The sequence below is a fragment of the Symphodus melops genome (assembly GCF_947650265.1).
Source record: "Symphodus melops genome assembly, chromosome: 15".
Classification (NCBI taxonomy): domain Eukaryota; kingdom Metazoa; phylum Chordata; class Actinopteri; order Labriformes; family Labridae; genus Symphodus; species Symphodus melops.
This window is the reverse complement of record NC_136705.1, coordinates 1720481-1728103: the sequence shown is the minus strand read 5'-3', so window position 1 is coordinate 1728103 and position 7623 is coordinate 1720481.

Below are 7623 nucleotides of genomic sequence, written 5' to 3'. Positions count from 1 at the left end.
AGCGTCTTTGGAAAGGCAGGCAATGGAAAAAACAACTCAAGAAGACTCACGAGTCTGTGAATGAAGCGAACCCTCGACGAACTGGTTACAAGAGCGAGGACACACAGGCATGAAAGACAATCAGGGGGGTGAACAAGAAGGTTTAAGAAACTAAATAAAACAAGAAATGACAAAAAAACAAAAAATAAATGGACAGAAACAAAACATGACCTCCCTTAACCTCACTCGTCTGCAGGGAGTGGGGTTGGGAACCGGAGGGTCACCGGCTCAAGTCCCAGTGCGTACCAATCCTTGAAATTGGTCTGGAAGCTGGAGAGGTGCCAGATCACTTCCTGAGCTTGGCCGAGGTGCCCTTGAGCAAGGCACTGAACCCCCCCCCCCCCCCCAAACACCACCAGCCCAGGAGCGCTCACTGTAGTCTCTGACATATCTCCTTTAGTAAATGTCCATATGATTCTGTTTGTGTGTGTGTGTGTGTGTGTGTGTGTGTGTGTGTGTGTGTGTGTGTATTTCAGCCTAGCAGGCCTCAACAACAGAGAGTAGAAATGAATTTCCCCTCCCGCTTTCTATTTCTGCATCAAATGAAAACGCTATTTTGTTGTTTACAGCTTGAGGCCGACTGTATTCACCCATGTGACCATTTCTGTTATTAACTATCACACATTTGCAGCAGTAGAGGGCGCTGTCGTGCATATTTTGAACTGCTCATGAGGTCAGCGGGCTGCACACACCCTAACACACAGAGTCCTGCATGTTTGTGGATTCAACCCTGAAGACATTTTAAAGTGCTCACTATCATCTGTGAGTCCTTTTGGATGATTGCCGTGTACGCAGCGAGCACACAGAGCATCAGAGCCAAATCATATAAAACCAGAGTCAGGATGGTGGTGTCATACTGACACAGACTGAAACCAAGCATGTCTGCTGGAAGACCACTAAACAATCCTTAACCAACTCCAGAGGGAGATTGTGGTCATATTGTGGAGTTCCTGGTTGTAAATTGTGTTTTTTTTTTAGATAAATAAAGGCCTTCATCTTCGCAATATTTCTGTCAGAACATAAGAATGTGTTTGTGGGCAGCTCGCCGGGCTCTGAGAACAAAACAGTCGTCATCCAGGGTTCATGTGGGCACCACGCTCTGATCCTACTGCGACGGCGCCTTCGATAAATGTGAACAACTCGTGAAGAACCTCCTGTAGTGAGTCTAAAAATCAAGAGGCAACCAAAGAGGCAGAGAAATGACGCCAATGCTGAAGTGAAAAATACACTGCAGTTCCTCCAGTGTCCACTAGAGTCTGTCTCCTGCAGTGAGTCAGTCGCCATAGAGCTCTATGTTAAAATAAACATGTTTTCAGTCTGGTATAAAAACAGTCATCTCTCTCAACCGCTCACGTCAAAACTTGATTTTTCTGTGTTTGTGCTTGTTTAAGTTACCTGGTTCACAGAATTCACCTGAGTGAACAGAGAGTCCACTGGATTCAACGAGCTCTCTGAGCTTCATGAGTCTGATCAATAAATAACTCCAGGCTGCAAACGACACAGATTCTCACTCCGTGGGAAACACGATTTTTGATCAGTAGCAGATTTTCACCCTGTTGAGGTTTGATGACTTTAAATGTGTTAAAGCTTCTCCCCTCTTCATCTGCACCTTTGTGTCCAAAAACAAGCTGAAGCTTTGGAAAAGGCAGACAACAAAGTAGTGCATGATCACATTCATTATTTATACAGGCCTGGATTTCACACAGTTTCACGCTGTATCACTCAAAGGAGCTGTGTTGATGGTGTCAGCTCAGCCCAAGTGAAAGTAGAGCCCTGTAGAAGGATTATGTGAAGGAGCTGTGCGTCAGCTGTCATGGATCTGCTCGTTTGTCTGCTCAGGTCTGGCTGTGATGGATTCACCGTGTGTCGGCATACCAACACCAGGCCAGCTGCTCGAGGGCACAAAGGAGAGATTGTGCCTGCACTGCCCAAACGACAGCTGTCAGAAGCTGGCCTGCACAGCTCTGATCAGTGACTACAGACCACAGAAATCAGAGCTTTCAGTCACATGACTGGCGCGGAGGCCTGTCAGGCAAAAAGAGCTCAAGAAGTAAAAGTCATACAGCTTTTGACTTTCAGCACACAGAACAGTATGTCAAGCAGCGCTTTCATGAACGCCTACCACCTTAATGATGTTCATGATGATGGTTTTGATGCTGACTAGAACGCTGAAGGACAGCTGTCGATGTTGTGCTCTGCCTCTGGTCACTTCCTGTCAGCACATCTGGTCACTTCCTGTGAGTTAAATCTGTTCCTCCTCTCTCGAGCCTCGCTTGTTCTCTCTCTCTCTCTCTCTCTCTCTCTCTCTCTCTCTCTCTCTCTCTCTCTCTCTCTCTGTCGCTAAATGGATCTTAACATATTTACAGCCTGGTTCAAAATAACAAAATCCACACACACTGTACGGGGGGAATGTTTTGATGACTCAGCAGTTTTGATTGGATGAAGGATCAGAGTGATTCACAATACGGCGTGTAGCTGACATGATTGACAGGTGGGCGCCGTGTAACGGTTTGTCAGGAGGCTTAAAACCCGCCTCAGCTCTCAGCCTGTCGTTAGCTTGACTCAAAGTTAGCCTGAGACAGCATTTCCAGCACGGAGACCGCCATCCATGGGACTCCAGCGCCCCCTGCTGGAATAGTAATATTACAGTCTATGATGAGAACAAAGTAAAAATACAAATACAGTGATAAATGACCAAAAAGAAAAACATGACATTAAGTAAGTTGATGGGTTGTTTCACCCGCCAGGTGGGCGGTTCCTAAAATGCTATAAATACACACTCTGTAAATCCCATCACTGCAGACGATCTTCAAGTGATTCTCATTAAAAACAGCTTTGTTTCTCTGGTAGACTCTCGACAGATGAAAAGTCGTCCGTTGAATAAACATCCAGTCTTTTTACGACTCTCCTGTTCTTTGTCTCACACATGAATCCATCTTACAGTAAATCTGCTGAAAGCCGCCTGCTCAGCTGCCCTTCTTGTTCTCTGTTACACAATATGCACTTAGATGAGGTTTTTCTCTGGACCTGGACCAGAGAATTTCTGGGAATGGTTTGGACAAGTTTGTTTAAATGATCACGTCTGGGAGACTGGATGTTATCCGGGGTTAGAGTCTTGTTTTTGATGTCTTTCATAACGAATATTCAAGTAAATAAAATCCGCTGACACACTTCCTTCTACTTTTAGATTTTGTTCGTGGCCTCTGAATTCTTAAATACTGCAAACATTGTGTTTCAAACTTCTCGAGCTGGTTTACAGAGATTTAGGATAGTAAATATTTATTTTCTAGTCTTCTGACTCAAAGATCTGTTGCTCTGCAGGTCACACCTCCACATTCACACACTGATGGTAGAGGCTGCTCAGTAAAGAGACCATAACTCATCCATTCATACACCAGCAACAAAGCAGTGGGAGCAACTTGGGGTTTAACGTCTTATCCCCGAGTAAACTATCGCACAAAGCTTTTGGAGCTCTGCAGGGTCGCTTGTCTTTTTCTAAACTTTGGCAACACAGCTTGGTTTGAAGTGCCAGAGGGGTTGCTGGTTCAAGTCCTGGAACAGACGATGGTGTAAATATAAATCTGGTTTCTGGAGAGGTGCAGGGATCATGGGTTCATATAATTCACAATCCCATTATAACAAGATGTTTGCAAGCTCTCGAGGGAAACTGTTGAAAATATACGGCTGTATGTCCTCTTAGGGCTTCCATACATGAGAGAAACAAACAAACTCTTCGATGTTTACAGATTCATTGTTCTTACACTCCTTTGTTTGTTTGCACACAACGTATCTTCTTGCTCATTCCTCTTCTCTGTTTTGATTCTGAAGATTGTTTTTTTTGTGCAGTATTTGTTCCAGTTTCTACACGTCACTGGAGAGCACCACAATCTGAACCCTGAGCATGAAACGAGCCGTACTAATCAAGTTGTTTTAAGGCCTATTCACAAAGAGAGAAGTGTGTTCATTCCAGAAAATGATTTCTAGCAGCTTATAATCCTGAAAACATTCAGACATTTTCATTTTTGCGACGACTCGTCTCAAAGGCGATGCATGTGAGGCGTGTAGTCGCAGAGAGCGAGCGCCTCTCTCTCTCTCTCTCTCTCTCTCTCTCTCTCTCTCTCTCTCTCTCTCTCTCTCTCTCTCTCTCTCTCTCTCTCTCTCTCTCTCTCTCTCTCTCTCTCTCTCTCTCTCATCAAATGAAAACAGAGAGCGAGCCCGGCCCAGTGAGAGTGTGTTCAGGCCTGCCGTCCCACCTGTCAGCGTTTGCACACATTGCGTCATCCATGTGATCCTGCTGAGCCTCTTTGACACATTTGCTTAGTTGTGTGGGTTTTTTTTTTTTTTTTTTTTTTTAAAGCTTTACGGCTCACACATGTGACGTCCTGTTGTGACGCCTTCACAGAGAGAACAGGAGTCGAGCAACTGCAGCATAACTCAGCGAGGCAACAACAACAACTGCAGAAAGCAACTGTTGTTGGGTATTTCTGGGCCACTCGTATGATGGCACGGCTCTGCAATGCTCTGTGGCAGAGAAAAACACAGGCTCGACTCAGAGACGGCTCATTTGGTTAACCTTTTTTTCTTTACCATGGCTCATAAAATCTCAAAGTGTGCTCTTATAATGAACAGTAAAAAAACAAACTGCATTCAAAATAAACCCATAAAGGGGAAGGGAAGGGAGAGACAAGTAGAACAGTTACGCAACATTAACTCTGCAGAATCTGAACGTGTCCTCTCCTTCTCGCCGTCTTCACCGATGATTTCAGTCCCCGCGCTGATGTCGGCGCGCTTCACATCGTGCAGAGATATTCCCCGGATGTTCAACGCGCTGATTTGACTTCCGCTCTTGCAGGATTAGGTCAACGGCGTTCAGTCGTCCAGAATGATGTCATAGAGCATGATCTAACTCTGTGGCCAGATGACTGAATCATACATTTTCCTTTAATTTGGGGCTTGTTAAACTCACAGAGCTGCTTTCTGTGAGTTTTGAGAGAAGACGATTGGTATTCGCCTCGGGTCATTTTTTCGCTTATGTATCATTTGAGTTGCGTTGAACGAGGAGTTAATTTAGCGCTTTGTAGCCGCTTTTATTGGTTAGCCTATGTTTCCAATTACCAATTAACCAACAACAGCTATCTTTTGTGAGTAAAGTCATGTGTGCACACAGGGAGGCTGGTTATTGAACAATCCCAAACAGATGAGTGATTTAGGAGAGAATTATCATTTCCACTCAGATCGTAAAAACACAAAAACACTTGATTGGCCCCGTGGCGAACATCGGATCTGTTTGGGATATCTATCACAGATTTCTCTTTGGATATGTAATCATTTTGTAATCGGATTTTCCGTGAGTGTTTGAGTACGCATGCAGTGTATTTCTTAAAAAGAGTCCTCAGCAGACATGAATCTGCATTTTAACTGAGCATGAAGAGTAAAGGAGCGGTCTGTAACCCCCTAGTGTTTAAAATGGGTACAGCAGTCTAACCTCTAATCATCACAGTCTCCCCCCTCCTCTCACACAGGTCAGCATGTTGGTGGACACTGTAGCTTCAGTGTTTAGCCAGCTCTGCATGTAGAGACACTGTAGCTTCAGTGTTTAGCCAGCTCTGCATGTAGAGACACTGTAGCTTCAGTGTTTAGCCAGCTCTGCATGGGTCTGTAAAGCTTTCTGCGTTCTAACCTCTCTCCATGTTTCATCTCCAACATTGATCCTAGTTTGAGCAGCTTTCTGCTGCTGGAGCTTATTAGAAACATGCAGAGGCTTTTTAGCTCGGGTACAATCACTTCTATCTGAAGCAGTTCCACTGCCCGCTTCCATCGCTGCAACACCTGTTCACCTGATAACTGCTCTCATATCTGGCAAACCCAGGGGCGTCCAAAACGGCCTTCAAAGCCCCGCCTACCTTCTCTGGTCCAATCAGATCCAGAGCATTCAGGAGCAGAATCTAAAGTTAGAAGAAGGACATACTGGCTGCTGCATTGTTGTCAGAGAAGCTTCAACACAGCAGGTTTCCTTCATGATCACACAGGAAGAGAGCGTCATCAGCTCACTCTCTACACAGCTCTCTGATTGCTGCTTTAATTTCTCTGAAGAAAATGACTGAAATTAACTTGTTCTTACAGGTTTGTATCCAAAATAAGCACGATAGATAAGTTGGGAAAATAACCTGAATGTGCTTGTTTTGATAGTAAAACGAACTGATGCAGGTCCTCTGAAGGCGGACATGGAGCTGTTCTCTAAACTCTGTTTATACTGCACTCCTGCGGCCTGTTCTCTTGTTGTGTTTGTTTGTTTGTGGCTCTCTCACCTCCTCAAATAAAACCAAATTAAGGGCAGGAAATGCTCCTGGTTCCACTCAGCTGCACCAAATAGACAGAGGTGTGAAGAGCACTTAAGCCTCTGTAATCTTCCGCGGAGGCTGAAACATCTTTGTTTTTTTCTATCTGAATGTTTGCAATCTGCACTTTCACACTCTGCTCTCTCATGAGCTGAAGCACTTTGTTTTTCCTGGTTCAGAACTCATTCCAGCTTCTTTTTCGGCCCCTTGTTGTTTACACGATATATACCGTCACGTTCAGGGGGATAAAATAATTAAATTACCTCGGGGCCTTTTCAGATTGACTGCGACAGAAAACGACCAGCTGCAAGAATTATTTTCATCCCAACCACTTTAATTATGTGGCTCACATTCTATTTTTGCCCCCAGAGAGCCGGACCTCCCTCCTCCCCCTCCTCCTCCCTCCCCCCCCTCTCCCCCCCCCTCCTCACAGTTGGTACAGTTGTTTGGGAGATCTCACAGCACCTGTTTTAAACCCAATTGTTATCCCACACCCTTTCCTGAAGACGCGTGCACCTGCTTCAGTTATCTCCTCGTAATGTCTGAATGAATGTTCACGCTCTTTCTTCTTCCTCGTCATCAACATCTTCAAAAAAGCATGGCTGAGTTTAACGGCCTAAAATTCAGGACGTCGGCCCTCTGGAGGACTTTTTGAGCTACGACGTGCAGCGATGTGAACATGTTGAGACAGTTGTCTCTGCAGGACGAGAGATCAGCAAAATGTCACGGTGAGAGACCCTCGCCCAATCAGCTGCTCCAGATTCATGTCATGTTTGAAGTGTTAATCGTATGTCTGAGCGTCTCCCCCGGACGTCAGGACGTTTTTACCAAATGAAGACAACGCCTGAGAACAACATGCAGCCATGTTTGATCTCCCCCTCTCCTCACTGAAGACATCAAGAAGAGAAACGATGGTAGGAAACTTCTGCAGATCTCCAGCTGACCGGGAATCTTGTCTGTGATTGAGGAGCTAGTTAACCTGTGTGTGTGTGTGTGTGTGTGTGTGTGTGTGAGAGAGAGAGAGAGAGTGTTTCTGACCATGTTTTGAGCTCTCAGGTCCAATTTGAAAGTGTCTGTACCTTTTCTTTTTTATTATTGTGACATGTAAGAAAGCAGATTGTGTTGAGTAACGTGGCCAGAAAGTCACTCAGAGTGGATCTATCATGGAGGCTGTAGTCCCAGTTTTGTGTCCGACATTGTGGCTCTATTCCTGCAACTCTCTCTCTCTCTCTCTCTCTCTCTCTCT